The following is a 17706-nucleotide window of genomic DNA, read 5'->3' on the forward strand; positions in this document are numbered from 1 at the left end:
ACTTGAGCCTAGTCTGTGACTAGTAATCTCTGAAGAAATAGAATCATAGACTTTCAGACTTAGCAAGAAAATGAGAAACATCTAATCTAACTCTTTTTTTTAACAGATAAGAAAACAAACCCACAGAAATTAAATGATTTATTCAAAGTCTCATAACCAGGGAAATGGCTAATTTGTCTTATTCTAAATCCAGTATTCTTTTTTTAGTATATCAGCCAACATAAGATGAGCTACAGCTCTGTCTAGTATAATTTACATAATCTACCTTAAAAATCTCTATAAATGTAAGTTACTATTAGCACATAGAAACTATGCAGTACTAGAGCTATCTGGTCCTGAGAGGCTTGGGAATTGTTGCTTCATTCATTTCCTCAATGTAAGTTTAGGATCAAAGAATTAGAGCTAAAAGAAGTCTAAAACATTTAATCCAGTTTCTTTGTTTTATAAATTAAGAAACTGAGGCGTAGAGAGAAATAAGTTTCCAAAAGTTGCACAGGAAATAAGTGGCAAAACTAGAATTTAAATCCAGGTTTTCTATCTGGATTTCAAATCAAATGCATTTCCATAGAGCTATGCAGCCATCTACTGTGTGCTCTGTTAGTACTATGGACAGCACCACATGCTACACTTCCTTTCAGACTACAATTTGAGTTTTCCTTATGTTCACAGAACTTAACTAGTTTGGCAAAGGGATAATCTAGTACTAGAAACTTGGAAACTATCCATCACCCTTATTGCCCAGGGCTCTAAAAATAAAACAAAAGCCCTCAACCATAAAAACTAGTAGGTTTCTGGCCTGAGACAGGAATTTTTTTTAATCCTTTTTTTTGGCTTGAAAAATGGAGTGGGGTTCAGAATGGGAAGGAGTTATTTGGTAATAGTTTTCAAGTATGTGGTATAATAAAAAATGTTTATTTTGTAAAGTTGGTAATGGGAAAAATGATAAAGAAACTTATTGATCAAGTGATTCACACACCTCTTCCCCTAGTGCAGTTTATAAACAGAAAGCAACAGGTAGTTAGAAAATATAATGAGAAGTTAACATGTTAAGTGCAAAAACTGGAATGATTTGTTATGGGAGGAAATAAATCAATCCTTACTAGAAATCTTGTTATTCCTTTACAAAGTAAGAAAAAAGTTTTATTGTTTAATTTGGAAAGGCAGTCCCTAGTGCTTAAAACTTTTTTTTTTTTTTTTTCTATCTTAAAAAAGAATATATGCTTTAAAGCACTTTTTCTATAAATTAGAATATTCATGCAATGGGCTCACATACACTCCTCTAGGAAGAATAGTTCAGAGAATCTTTTCCAAGAAGGGACAATACCCTGTCCTAATATTATTACGGATACAGTTTTGGAAACATGCCCACTACCTACAAGCTATATCAAGTCATTAAAGCAAAAGACATTGCATCTTCCACTCATTTCTTTTAACTTTCCCCCTGAAGCCTAGTAGCCTAACTCTAATTCCTCTTTCATATGATAATTCTTCAAATACTAGAAGACAACTGTATGAAGATGCAGTTAAAGAATGGTATTAATGATATAGTAATTCCTTTAAAAATTACTTCTGGCTGGAGACATTCATTCAGGGAACATTTTGTGATACCTTAAAGAACATGTTAAAATTCGACTAGTGTGATAGAGTGGAGAGAGAACATTCTAAAAAGTACACAATATATTTGAGGAGGATTGAATAATGGAGTATTGTAGGACATAGGATGTGTGAAGGATAATAGTGGGAATAAGGCCAAATTGCTTCTAGAAGTGGCAATAACAGTAGTACTTCAAAATTCTTGGTTCACTGCCACTGATAGAAGAGTGATATTCCTGCTGCATCCTTATAACTACTCTGTCTGTACTCCTCAAGACTTCAAAGATATGCCATTAAAGTTGCCTATTGAGAAAAATGTAACCAAAATGAACTCATATTAAGTAGTATCAGATTTTAAAAACTCTAGTTGAGAGCATTATCTACCCTCAAAGCTTTTTTGAAAGTTAGCCAACAAAAATATAGTAGAGCAAATACTAATTATACATTTTCTGCCAACAAAACCATACAACTTAGCTCATTAAGTCTTCCCAGAAATATAGGATACAATGATTTGTACCAAACATATCAAGTGAAAGAAAACTTTGATCTTCCAAAATTATATGTATATATAATATATATCACAACCTTTTTATTTTCCCCTACAAAATTGACATTTCTAACACATTAAAAACATTTATTCAAAAAGAATTAAAAAAAAGAAATCTCCCTAAACACATCCATCCATAGACACATACATATATATATATATACATCTATATACACACATACATAGAGTGACATGCATACATATTTATATATACTCAGATATACATCCTTGCTAACTTTTCTACTTTAATTCTGCTCCTTAATTTGCCTTGCTATTTTTTATATAGACAATTTGTCCATGTTAAATTCTTTGAAATTAATCTTTGATATTGGCTGTTATATGTTAAATATTTATTGAGTTAGGCTTGGTTAAAAGAAAGAACTGAAAATCTGCAAGTTCATTGAATAACCATCAATGGATAATTTTGCTGAATATGAAATTTTTGACCAGAGGCCTGGTTCTTTTGATTGCCAGTATATATAATTCTAGGACCTGTGTGCTGGGTTTTATTGAGGCTGTTTCTGAATCCTGTACTTATTCTAATTGTAGCTCCAGTATATTAAATTGTTTTTTTCTTGTTTGTTACAATTTTTTTTTTTGATCTGGGGGTTTTGAAATTTGGCAATAGTATTTCTATGTTTTTTCTACAAAGGATTTCTTTGAGGTAGTGATAGATGGATTTTTTTCCATTTCTACTTTCCTTTCATGTTCTATCACTCCAGGACAATTTTCTTATATTATTTCTTACATTATTGTGTCAAGGTTCTTTTTTTGTTCACAACTTTCAAGTAGACAATTATTCTTAAGTTTTTTCTTCTTGATCTGTTCTCCAGATCTGCTGTTTTTTCTTATAAGGTGTTTTACATTCTGTTCTATTTTTTCATTCTTGATATTCTGTTTTGTTATTTCTTGGTTTCTTATAGCTTCATGGCTCTCCCTTGCCCAGTTCTAATTTTCAAAAAGTTATTTTCATCTATAAGACTGTTGGGCAATTTTCTAGTTGGGCAATTTTTTTCATATTCTTCTTGTTTTTCCTGGATGGTTTTTATTTTATATATATACTTTATTATATTTTTGTATATATATTATGTTTATATATATACTTTATTATATTTTATATATTTATGTATATATATTTCATATTTATAGAGACATTGATATTGCATATCAATGTCTCTCATTTGATTTTTGAATTCTTTTTTGAATCTATATATTCTCTTTGATTAGGAAGCCATTTAACATTGATCTTTGAGGTAGAAGAAGGGTTTTTTGTTTTGTTTTTTTTTACTTCAGTGTCCTCCTCTGAAGTCAAACCCTGGTCTTCCCTAGTCACATAGTAAGTTTCCAGGGTTGGATTGGTTCTTCTTTGCCAATTCATTTTTTTTTTTAAATGAGAAGTATTGATGAAAGCATCTCTAATTGTGGGATATGGGGGTGCCTCTAGCTTCACTTCAGCTCTCTCCTCTGACCAGGAATCCCAAATCCAAAGCTTCCCCCTCTTGCAAGTGCCAGCAACCAGCAATGTCCTTGCACTCTGCTTCTGCACTCACTAGGTGTGCTGATTCCTTCTTGCCCAGAGCCACAGGACTCTGCATCACAGGTGGGTCTGATATTCCTAATCAGCTAAGGTTCCCTCTGTCTTCTCTGACTCAGACCCCCAGTTCCACAGCTATCTGGGAGGTAAAAGTTTTTGTAATTCCTTTTGAGGTTCCAGTCAAACCCAGTTAACCCCAGGGGTCCCCACTTAGTGTTTCAGTGGAGCTAGCCTGGAGGTATATGCACTTCATACTGGCTAATCCCTGGCCTGAGGTCTTTAAATCTTTTTTGGATTATATCAGGAGGATTCCTGTCATGCCCCAAGTCTTCTTGATTTTTAACAGTCTATGTTCTCCCTGAGATGTAAATTTTTTCCTGTTTGTGTGGGATATCTGGAGAGTTTGAAGTTTACTGACCTACTGACTTACCAGAATCTCCCTCCAATGCTAGCTATGTTATAGTTACTGTACTTTTCTTAGCTACTCCCAGCCTCAATCAGTTAAACAATCTCCAATAAATCAAAACTACTCCCAGTTAATCAGTTAAACATCAACAATAAGCATTTATTAAACAACCATATCCTATGTTTCAGGTACTATGCTAGGCATTGAGCATAGAAATATTAAAAATGAAATAATTTCTTCTCTCAAGGAGTTTATAGTCTCTCTTTTTAACTTTTTTCCTATTTCATTTATTTATTTTTATTATTTTTAATAAAGCTTTTTATTTTCAAAATATATGCAAGGATAATTTGACAACATTGACCCTTGCATAGCCTTGCATTTCAGATTTTTCTCCTCCTTCCTCTCACCCCCTTCCCTAGATGGCAAGCCAACCAATATATGTTAAACATGTTAAAATATATATTAAATCCAATATAGTTTCTCTTTTTAAAAAATCCTTTATTTAATATTTTTTATTTTTCCCAGTTCTATGTAAAACAATTTTTACATTTGTTTTTCTAACTTTGAATTCCAGATTCTTTCCCTTCCTTCCCATCTATCTCCATTGAAAAGGCACATGTGAAGTTATGAAAAAACATTTCCATAAAAGTCATGTAGCAAAAGCATACACAGATTTTTTTCCCTAACCCCCCCCCCCAAAAAAAAAACCTTCAAGAAAAATAAAGCTTAGAAAAAGTATTCTTCAGTCTCTATTCAAACACAATCAGTTCTTTCTCTGAGTATGGATAGCATTTTTCATCACAAGTCCTTCAAAGTAGTCTTGTATCATTGTATAGCAGAGAATAGCAAAGTCATGCACAACTGATCATCCTACAGCATTGTTATACAGTATATCTCACTTTGCTTGAGTTCATGGAGGATTTTCTAGGTTTTTTTCTGAGAACATCCTCCTCCTCCTCATTTCTATCAGATATTTCATCATATCACAAACCACAGTTTATTTGTTTATTCAATCATTCCTTAATACATGGATATCCTTTCAATTTCCAATTCTTTGCCCTGAGAAGAGAGCTGCTAATAATATTTTTGTATTTATAGATCCTTTTTCTTTAAAAGATTCTCTTTGGGGATTCATGCCTAGTGGTAATATTGTTAGGTCAAAGGATATGCATGATTTTATAGCCCTTATAGGGCATATCTTTTGATCATTTATCAATTGGGAATGGCTCTTTAAAAAAAAATAGATTTGACTCAGTCCCCTATACATTTGAGAAATGAGACCTTAATGAGAGAAATATGCTTCAAAGTTATTTTCCCAGTACTATTGTCAATTGCATTTCCCCCTATTTATTCTATTTTCTCTCTCCTCACCCTTGACCTACCAAAAGTGTTTTGTTACTGACCTGCCCATCTCCCAATATGCCTTCTCTTCTATTACCCTTTCCCTCTCTTATGTCCTCTTTCCTTCATACTTTACATATACACAAGATAGATTTCTATACCATATAGAGTGTTTATGTTATTTCCTCTTTGAGTCAATTTTGATGAGAATAAAGTTCATTTGCTTTCCCTATTCTCTCCCTTTTCCCATACACTGTAAAAGTTTTTTCTTGCTTCTTTTATGGCAGATCATTTATGCCACTCCACCTCTCCTTTTCTCATACTTCCAGCACATTGCTCTCTTACCCTTTAATTTTAATTTTTTTTAATATTATCCCTTCATACTCAATACATGTCTGTGTCCTCTGTCTATGTATACTCCTTCTAACTGCCATGATAATGAGAAAGTTTGAATGAGTTACAAGTATTTCTCTTCCATGTAGGAATGTAAACATAAACCTTAATAAGTCCCTTATGGTATTCCTTTTCTGATTATCTCCTTATACTTCTCCTGAGTCCTGTATTTGAAAATCAAAATTTCTATCCAGTTCTTCTTTTTTCATCATAGATGCTTCAAATTCCTTTATTTTGTTGAATATCCACCTTTTTCTCCTGAAGGATTTTCCTCAGTTTTACTGAGTAGGTAATTATTGGTTGAAATCTTAGCTCCATTGCTCTCTGGAATATCATATTCCAAGCCCACCAGTTCTTTAATGTAGAAGTTGCTAAATCTTGTGTTATTCTGACTGAGACTCCATTATATTTGGATTTCTACTTTCTGGATGCTTGCAATATTTTCTCCTTGTCTGGGGAGTTTCAGGGTTTGACTATAATATTTCTGGGAGTTTTAATCTTAGGATCTTTTTCAAGAGATGATCAGTGGATTCTTTCAATTTTTATTTTACCTCTGATTCTAGAATATTTTCCCTTGATAATTTCTTGAAAGATGATTTTTAAGCTCTTTTTGTGATCATGGTTTTTAGGTAGATCCCAATAATTTAAAAATTATTTTCCTGGATCTATTTTACATATCAGTTGTTTTTACAATGAGATATTTTGCATTGTTTTCTAATTTTTCATTCTTTCAGATTTGTTTTATTGTTTCTTGATTTCTCGTAGTCATTAGCTTCCTTTTGCTCATTCCTAATTTTTAAGGAATTATTTGCTCTGCTTTTTTACTTTCTTTCCCATTTAGCCAATTTTGCTTTTTAAGTTATTCATTTCCTCATTAGATTTTTAAAGTTTTCTTTTGCATCACTCTCAGTTCTTTTCCCAACTTTTCCTTTATCTCTCTTACTTGATTTTCAAAATTCCTTTTGAGCTAATCAGTAGATTGAGATCAATTCTTATTTTTCTTGGGGGCTTTGGATGTAGGATCTTTGACTTTGTTACCTTTTTCTGAGTGTGTTTTGATCTTCCTTGTCCCCATGATAACTTTCTATGGTCACAAACTTTTTTCTGTTGTCTTCTCATTTCCTCAGCCTACTACTGACTTTTAACTCTTTAAAGTAAGTTAAAATTAAAGTATGACTGTTTCCAGGGTGTAGGGAGCAGTATACCAACATGTTTTCAGAGATTCTTCTAGAGACTTAATCATAAGTACTTTTTTCTACCCCAGAAATGTGAGGAATGTCTCTGCTTCACTGTGGCTGTAAGTTCTAGCATGATAAAGCAACAGAGTCCTTCCTCAGTGCTAATAAAGAGATTTCCTGTGAGCTGATACCTCTAGAAGTTGTCACAGCCATTGCTGCCCACATTCACTCCTGGTTGTTTACCAAGGTCCTCTCACCCTAGGGACAGACTTTTCTTGATGCCCTTCTAAGTTTTCTTTGTCCTTTTGTAACACTCTAAAATTTGTCTAGAGTCATTATTTAAAGAAATTTGGAGTGGTTTGGGGGAGAGCTCAGCAAGTCCCTGCCTTTATTCCTCCAACTTGGCTCAGCCTCTTATTTGAGACTTTGCTTGACAAAGATATTGAAGTGATTTGCTATTTCCATCTTCAGCTCATTTTAAAAATGAGGAAACTGAGGCAAACAAGTTAAGTGATTTGCCCAGGGTCATATAACTAGTAAGTGTCCAAAGCCAGATTTGAACTCAAGTCTTCCTGACTCCAGACCAGGTTCTTTATTCACTGTGCTATCTAGTTACCTGTTGACTTCATACTCGTTATTGAAAACCTGTTTAATTGCTTTATCCATAGAAAATATTTTTTACTCCTGTCAACAACTTTCTTCTTCAGACCTAGTAATGTATTTTATTTAGCATTTTGCTTCTGTGTTTATAATATATTGTTATAAATTATACTTATTTGCATTTGTGTATCCCCTTACTAGATTGTAAACTCATTTAAACTCTGTCTCCTCCAGGATTAATACATAAAGGCTTACTATACAAAGTACAAAGTTAGTTAGTAGATGTCTATTGAATGAATGAATTTAATGATGAAATAAATTGCACTTGGGGAGAGGGAAGGATGGCACATGACTTGCTTAATGTTATATTCTTAGCAAATGACACAGATAGGATTTTAATCCAATTTTTTTTTTTGTTCTTTCTGCTACATTTTACTGCAGCCCTTGGGGTTTCTTCAAGGAAATCAAGGAGACTTTTAACAATCTTGTTAAAAACAAGATCAATAACCAGCAGGCTTGTTAGCTCCAACACAGCTCAGGGACCATCATAAAACCTTATGTTATCATGTTGTATGTGAGATCTTGATTCTGATATATCAGTTTTGAGGGCTTGGCTACAGTCTTTTGGGGAAATTGATTGTATATAATGTGATTAGCAACCTATCTGTACTTAAGAGTTTCACGTCTAGTCTTGCCTCTTGTCAAGACCAAAATTATCTCAAACCCTCAGGCAATTTTCCAGCCCACCTATTAGAACCCATTCACCAAAGCCGGTTAGCAGTGGAAGATGAGTAAGCCAGTGCAACTCAGGGGCGACATTATCAATTCCATCTCTGCTCCCAAGTCAAAGGGTTGCATTCAAACAAAACCAAGATTAGTCTTCTTGCCATTAAGGGTAAGTGAGGTGGACTGACCAAATCTAACTTTCATGCTTCTTTAATTGAATGGCCAGGCCCTACTATTATGGATCCCAGCAATGATATACTTAGGGGTCTTTGCAAACTTCATGGACTTGATTAGAATTTAGAGTGAGTACCCCAGAAATCCCATGTGATAATTGAAATAATAGATCAACATTCTGAATGAGATGAGGTGAGATCTTTCAAGACAGTTGTGAAAATCGAGTAAGGCTTCACCTACTTTAGAGTTTGAGTAGGCCTGAAGGACTGTGAACATCTATCTAGTCAAGGGCATAATTGCGATCCCCTCCCATGATATCTCCTATTTCAGCCAAATATGGGCAACTATGTACTTATTGGTCAAGTTCAGTTTCATGGACAGATCTCGCATTTAGAATGTAAGACTCTCAGCCAATGAGGATGAGGGTCAGTGGTGGGAGGGGGTGTTTTGCATTAGGGATTAAAGGGGCTGTCCTGCCCACAGGAGGCGCTTCCTCTCTTTGATTGTCTGCTCAAAGGGTGAGACGCCCTTCTCTGGAGAATGTACAATAAATTTTGCTTTTCTCTAGAGCTTTCTCCAGCTTTTTTATTAAATGGTGACCCCTCACCATTTCCGTACCACACAATTCTATTTGGTCCAGACCAGTGATCCTAAGTGGGACTAAGTGCATTTACTTTTTTCAAAGATATTAGTAGTGGGAATAAGAGAAAATATATTTCCATTAACTAAAAAAATAAAGGCTGGTCATGCTGCAGACGTGGAATATTGCATGCATTTTTACACGTGGTAACTATTTATAAATTTTACTTAATTATTGTACTTTGTTACAACAGATCTTTCATGGAGTGAGAGTTATCTGTAAATGTAATATAAAACGTTTGTTTTATATTACAAAATAAACTTTTTTTACAATAAAACTTTTAAAATGTTCATAAAATATTAAAACATTACATATGACTTTTTTCTTTTACAGAGGAATTTTAAAAATCATCACTACCATCTTCATGATAAATATAATAGAAGTGAATAAAAGTAAAAATGTAATTATAGACCTCACTAAAATGTGGAAGAAAAATATGCCTAGTATTTGCAGCAACAGGGAAGAGAATAAGCATTTATTAAGCACCTACTGTATGCCAAATACTGTACCAAGTGCTTTACAAACATTATCTCATTTGATCCTCATATCAATTCTGGAAAGTAAGTTCTAATAGGGTTATTATATTTTTGGACTTAATATTAATTAGTAGTGTTAAGTAAGTCATTTAACCTGTCACAGGCTCAATTTTCTTATATTTAAAATGAAGGGATTGAGCTAGTTGATCTCTGAGATTGCTTCTAGCCCTAAGAGACGCTCTATACTGAGCTTTGTGTCTTACCTCCCTTCTTTCTTTTGCTTCTCTTTCTCTTCCTCTCTTCCTGTTTTTGCCTCCCTCTTCCCTTTCTCTTCCTCCCTCCCCCATTTTCTCTCCTTTATTCTGCTCCCCTTTCCTATCCTCTCATCTCTTTTTCTCATCTCTTTTATGCCATGTTATGCCATGCTAGAGCATGCTATGTTATTGTATGGAATAGAGAGATAAAGTGAAGAATTTACAGGAATGTATGAATTCTTTTTCTGTATTTTATTTTCATTATTTCTGTGTTTCCCCTATGACCTGTATAATATGCGCAGGCTCATATTTACTTGAGCCTTGGTCAGCTATAAATATATTTACTTAACCTGCAATGATGATATTTATTAGTATTTGACATTTATTGATATTTAGTCTATTATCTTGACCACTATTTGCTTGATTAAGCCTGAAGGCCTGATTTTTCTGTTTCCTAGAAATCAGGTGATTTTAGGGAAACAGAAACTTTCCATTCCAATCTCTCCAAATAGCAACAACCAATTATCTGCCTCCCCCTCCCCTTCTCAATGCTCTCTTACTTGTGACGTAATCTTTTGTATAAAAGCTATATATCTTTACTACTTCTTTAGCTCTCCCACCATGAGCTTTCTCTTTCTTATCTTGTGATGAGATGGTTCATCCTCCAGAGGTTTTTAATAAACAACTTTTCTGCTTTCTACTGAATGAATCATTTTGGGTAAGGGTCTTCTACATCTCTTGCATTATGCTATTCCATGCCATCCTATGGTATATGATGTGTTCATAATTTAGTCATTTCAGGTCAAGGATTACACAAGAAATCATAGGCCCTATTCTTTAAAGCTCCTGTTGATACTCAGATCTCCTAGTACATCAGATTCCACCATCATTGTGCTATGTAGCATTGAGTTAATAGGTACAGCAATTTATTTACTAAGACCGTGGTTTAGGACAAAACCAATGCTAATTTTTAAAAAATTGTTGGGAAAATTATCAGTTGCATTTTTCCATCCATTTGTGGAAGTTTCACAGCTCCAAGAAATAATATTGTCCCTAATTTTAGGACATGACTGGAACAAAATGTGGTCTGAGGAGTCCTGAAGGTTCCCAAAATCTTCAATGAATCCTAGAGATAAAAACTTTTCATAATAACTCTGAGTTTGATAGGGGGAACCCTGAAACTGTCCTGACTTTGGGGGGGGAGAAACTCTTCTTGAATTCTTGAGAGGCTCTCCTCTGGGAGAGACCCACATCAGGGAATCAAGATAAGTAGTTTCATATTCTGGTGGGAACTGGCAACACTCTCTATTGATTACACCCTCTATTGAGCAACTATACCTTCTACTGAGTAGAAAATTAGTCCAGGACAGCTTAATTCAATTGGAGATCTCAGTCTGATACTGAACACTAACTGCCTTTGCCCCAGGCCAGGATTTGCCCATAATACTGAAAACTGACTTCACACTCCTTACAAATCTCCTGATTTGATTAGGTGTTTGTAGCTAAGAGGATTCTTTTCTTAGTGAAAAAAATAAAACTTTCGGGTTTTTTTGCCCCAGCTTCTCGGGGTTTCTGGAACTCTTTTCACGTTTGACCAGTTGGACCTGCTTCTCTCTCTCCAAGCCCAATCTCACACCTCATCAAGGTTATTTGCCTATTAAAATACTCTTCCTTTTTCCAATTACATATCTATATGGAGTAGGATTTTCTTTTAATACTTCAACTAAAATAGTATACACAACAGAAAAAATGAAGAAGCAGAAAAGAGAATCCTGTTGTTTTCTATTAGGCCATATATTAAACACAATAATGTATGTGAACAAGACATAAAAATAATATGTTTCCTTATGATTTTATTGTTTTGGAAAAGATAGTTATTTAAATAAATATTATTTTTGTTAACATAAAATGGATTTATGATTGTTATTTTTAAATGAATTATTAAAAGATTGTATGTATCATTTTAAATTTCTATTAGTGGTGTGTGGCTCAGAATGGTGAGGGGTCATCATTTTAAAAAAAAGCTGGAGAGATCTCGAGGAGCAAAGCAAAAGTTTACTGTATATTCTTTCGAGAATCAGGTGTCCCACCATCTAGCAAGCAATCAAAGGGAGAAAGTACATTTTAGGATAGGTTTGACACTTAAATAGTCCCTAATGCAAATATCCCTCCCACCACTGACCCTCATCCTCATTGGCTGAGGGTCTTACATTCTAAAAGTGGGAACTACCCAAGAAATTGAACTTGGCCAATAAGTACATAGTTGCCCATATTTGATTGAAATGGGGAGAAAATGACGTCATGGGAAGATAGCAGGAAGAGGGACTTAATTGTGCCCTTGAATCAATGCTCAAAGTCCTTCAGGCCTATTCAAACTCTGAAACAGATGAAGCCTTACTTGATTTTCACAACTGTCTTGAAAGATTTCACCTCATCTCGTTCAATGGCAAATACTGACATAACCCACATAAATAAAGTTTTTGGCATCCTCAAATTTTAAAGTATAAAGGGGTCTTGAAACCAAAAAATGTGAGAACCATTGAACTGAGGATAAAAGAGGCCCCAGTAGAAATATGAACACAATAAAGAGAACCTGGAAAGATTACATAAAGGCTTTCCTTGCAAAAGAAAGCCATTTGAGCAATGTTTTCTTTACCATCAGGTTAATCCAACCTTTTCTTTAATATCTGAATCTTTTAATTACTAGTACACAACTCTATGTTTGGGTACACATGCATTGTGTCTGAGTCATTAGATGAGACGATCAAAGTAAATAACATACAGTGTAAATAAAAGAAAGATATTAAAATCACCAGCGTGTGACAGAAGGGCTCAATCAAATTATATGGAATTGAGCTAAACATTTGTATTTATTATGGCATTACTCATCTCAGAACCCTCAAAACAAAAGCAACATATAAAATTCTTAATTATAAACATTTTCATATAATTAGTGCCTAGCTTGTGAACAATGTGTTCCAAAATTACATTTCTAAGTAGGTTCTTTGAAATTTGGAATACTATTGCTCTTAAAAATAATGTGATGGAAAGTGGTTAGATTTATACAGAAAAGAATTTATTTCACCTATGAGGAAGCTGAAGTTTCCATACTAAAAACTTACCTACTGTATTTATTCTTGTCAAAATTCTCATTTCCTTAATGCAGCTGTTTTAGCTAAGTATTAAGAGGAAGTAATACAATTGAATTTCTATTAATAGATATTATGACAATTTATTCTTCTTAAAGCTATTTCTTTTTTCCAAACAAAAATTTTCATTAACTTAAATTACTCTTGAATTCATAGAATTATGGGAAGAATAACATTCAGTTCAATCTCCTCATTTCACAACTGAAGAAACTGAGCCCATAGACATATATCGAATTGCTTAGATAAGGGCACCAGTGTAGTAAATGGCAGAGGCAGGATTATGCACCCATATACCTTTATGAAATAGGAGTGCATTAGAATCCTACTTTCATTCTTCATTGTGGAGTAGAGATAACCCAGGGCTCTTTAAAGTTATATATAAATTTTAGCAGGTCTTAAGAAACTGAAAATGTTTTGGGTAGGTCCTAGTGGTTGAATTGCATGTCTGGTATCTCTTATTAAATCTGGAAAAGTCCATAGACAGAGTGATACTCCACACTGAGGTAACCACAGACTCTTAGCTTATTTTTTCTGTATTTTTAAGTGCACAAAAGAACATAAAATCAAAGTCCTGGGCTAAATTTTAGATTCTACCAGAAGCCCATGGATGACCTTATCCTTTCCATGTATCAAATAACACAGCAGTTGAATTTGAATAACAATCTGTACTTTCAATCTATCTCATAGGGATATTGTAAAAATTGTGTGGGATGGGTGCAAGATCCCCCTTTCTCAAATTAACTAATCAGAAACATCTTCAGGTACAAAGAGAAAACATTTATTGAGTCCCTGAAGGGAGAGACCCAGACACACCTGGGAGCCATCCCAACTCCAACATGTGCTCCTGGAACCTGGCCAGCAAAAGACCTGAGCCTTCTCATTGGGTAGACTAAAAAGTTGTAAACATCTCTGACCAGTGGTCACCAATATTGTCTGCTGCCTAAGGGTCACGACTTCCTGCAACTTCACTAACTTTTGCATCCCAGGGTTCAAGGCTGTGATGAGGTCGGGGAACCAAATGATGAGGTACAAATGATGAGGTTAGTGGTCATTGTGATGAGAATTGGGGTGGGAGAGCCCTCTGGTTGGAGCCACAGGTCCTATGAGAAAGAATTCGCAAACCCAAAATCTGTGTAGCAAAAAGGGATTTATTGGCACTGAGAAGCCAGCTTGCCAGTAAGATAGACTTCTTAGTGGGCAAGGAATATAGCAAAGATGGGTTACACTGAGGAGAAGACACCTTAACAGTGGGCAAAAAGTCCTGGCAGGACAGCTTGCTAAGAACACGGCTTCCTTGGCAAGCATAATCCTGTTTAGGACTTTTGCAAAGATATCTGGGCATGTAGCCCTAGATATATTGCTTTGATCTTTGGCCGGGAGATGGGGGCCAACTCCTGAGAGATGGATTTTAATTCAATTTAAAATTGAATGAGATTACTTAACTAGGAATTTGAGCCACTCAATAGGATTATCAGATCTCCAACTGAATGAGACTATTTAACTTGGGGAGGGTGTTGTCTGGGAAAGATATGCTTTTCCCAGGGGGAGCTTGAGACCCCAATCACCCTTCCGTTGCAGATTAAAGGGGACACAGTTTCAGGGCCGGCCTCACACAATTTCCATCAGCTGGGAAGAAGGATCATGTGACTTCCTGAAACCCAAGGATCAACTGGATGTAAGGATCATGTGACTTAGGCCTAATCTCATTGAGAAAACTTCATCTAATTAGTCCTATTCAATATTAACAAATGGTAATAATTACATGTTCCTCTTTAAAAAATAATGCTATATAGATATGAGGTATTACAATCTTTATTATTGTCGTTGACATTCATTTTAGTCATATTTGACTCCCTGAGACCTCATTTGGGAATTTCTCAGACTACTGGAATAGTCTGCCATTTCCTTCTCTATCTCATTTTACAGATGAGGAAACTGAGGCAGATACGCTTGAGTGACTCACCCAGGGTCATACTGATAGTGTCTGTGGCTGGATTTGAACTCAGGTTTTCCTGGCTTCAGACTTCAGGCCCAGTTTTCTGTCTACAACTCTACTTAGCTTATGGAAATGATGGGGGAAATCCTGAAACTGTTCTCCTTGAACCCTCAGAGAAGCTCTCCCTTGAATGAAAATAAAGTGCCTTCATTCTGTTATCCTGGTGAGACTAGTTGAGTCCAGGACCACTCCTACTTAAGCAGGAGCTGGAGATCTAGATTTCTGTCTACCTCTACTGAGCTGAAAATTGGCTGGACTACTCTCAATAAGCTGTCCCATTCTACTGGAAATCTAGGCCTGGGGGCAGTATCTTATTCAATTGAAGTTTGTTTTTTTTTTTATGGCTTTTTATTTACCAGATGTATGCATGGTTAATTTTACAGCATTGACAATTGCAAAGCCCTTTGTTCCAATTTTGGAACAAAAATGGGGAAGCCCCCTCCCCCAGATGGCAGGTTGACCAATATGTGTTAAATATGTTAAAGTATAAGTTAAATACTATATATATATATATATATATACATGTCCATGCAGTTGTTTTGCTGTACAAAAAGAATCAGACTTTGAAATGGTGTACAATTAGCTTGTGAAGGAAATAAAAAATGCAGGTGGACAAAAATAGAGGGATTGGGAATTCTATGTAGTGGTTCATAGTCATCTCCCAGAGTTCTTTTGCTGGGCATAACTGGTTAGTTCATTACTGCTCTATTGGAACTGATTTGGTTCATCTCATTGTTGAAGAGGGCCACGCCCATCAGAATTGATCATCATATAGTTTTGTTGTTGAAGTATATAATGATCTCCTGGTCCTGCTCATCAACTGAAACTTCTATTCAGTTGGAAGATCTAGGTCTGATTTCAACTCAAATTGCCCCCAGCCCCTAGCAAAGATTAAATGTTTCACATTCTTTATAAAAACAGGCAACTTGGGGCATTTCTTTGCAGAGGGCCAAAGCAGGACAATGCCTTGTCAAGCAACTCCTCTCTCCCCCTGGCATAGCCACCTTCGAAGATCCCCTGCCCGCTGAGAAGACATTCTCTTTTCACCATTAACCCCTCTTTATCTCTCTCACCTATTTTCCTAACAGGACCACATACCTCTGTATCTCTCTGTTGGGATTTCTTTGCTAGGAACTTTACCTTGCCACTGAGGAAGTCAGTCTCCCTAGCAACGGCTAACTTCTCAATTCCAACAATAAACTTCTTTTTGCTAGTCTTAACTTTTCAAGTTGGTGAATTCCTTCACAAAGAAACTCTGTGCCAACCAAAAGGGGATTCCCACAACTCTCTGCCCTGTGCCGAACCTCATCAGAAGGAAGAAACGGCATTTTGAAAAAGTTGAATTACATTTCAATGTAACATGCAAAAATTATTATTTTATTATCTTACTCTATTAAGTCAGATTTTCCTATATTAGGAAAGAAAATAGAGATCTTTACTTAGAGAGTTATATGATAGTTATTGATGATAAGATTTTCTTATTTATCAAAACTATGCTATGCGTACTAAAGCTTTTTCTTAGTTTTGACCACAGAATAGCCTTGAAGGTAGCTTTCATTTTTAGCTGACCTGCTGCCCCACTCCAGACTTTTAGTATTAATTTACACTGCTATGTTACCTGTTGTTATCTTCAAAAAAAAATAAAGGTTGGAAGGGGCAAAACCAGAAAAATGTAAATATAAATGAGGAAGCTTTCTACAATTCCAAATGGGCCCAAGACTGGAATAACTTAACTGAAAATGAATATTGCAATTGTAGAAATTGTAGAAAATTCCTGAGGAAGACATTATAACAATCATAGACTAAGAGTTGTTTCAGGACTGAAAGAGTACTCAGCCAAATCACAGAATGGAAATGGTGGAAAACAGAGCTGCCAAAGAGTAAGCTTGGGGAGATCTAAGCAATCTTCTTAGTCCTGCCTGGGGACCAGGAGCAGAATGGATAAATGACTTACCTAGTCTAGTCTGGGAGCCTGTGGTAGAGCAACCACTCTATCCAATTCACACTTAACTGCCTCACTTCTATTGTAATTTAACGTAATTTCCATTCTCCCACACACAGAGATTGTGTATTTTTGGGAGATTTAGTCACAGCTTCTGGAGGTAATGTTTTGAGATAGGGAAGGAGGAACACAAAAGGTAAATTCTTAGGGTAGTCCACCTGTGACATATAGATTGTAATTTGGATTCATTATTAGGTAGTTAGAGTGTAATCTTAAAACTGCAGTACGAAGAAAACAACATTCATACTCTTTAGAAACCTTAATTTATTTTTTCATTTGGAGGTTTGTTAGGTTTAATTTGTAATATGACATCTTGTTTAATTCAGTTTTTTCCCCATTTGATTTATTTTTAATGAGTATAAAATCCAAGATATTTAGTATATAGGTAGAAACTATAGGGATACAGAGTAATAAAAATAAAATATGAATACAGTTATCAAGGGAAAGCAGAAGCATAGGAGCTTATGTATAAAGCACTATTCTAAAACAACTCTAGCTAATTGAAGTTGAGAAAGTGTTATAAAATAACTGTAGAGTTTGAAAATTAAAAAGAAAAAGGAACCAGGCCGTTGTTACATCACTGTCTAGCTATATTGAAACTAGAGATATTCTGTGGGGAAATTCAGCTGTTTTCTGGGGAAATGAGATGTGTTTTAATTACTCAAATAGAAAGCTACATTCTTCTCTGGAGAATTAG

Source organism: Sminthopsis crassicaudata, chromosome 1, assembly GCF_048593235.1.
Source record: "Sminthopsis crassicaudata isolate SCR6 chromosome 1, ASM4859323v1, whole genome shotgun sequence".
NCBI classification, from domain to species: domain Eukaryota; kingdom Metazoa; phylum Chordata; class Mammalia; order Dasyuromorphia; family Dasyuridae; genus Sminthopsis; species Sminthopsis crassicaudata.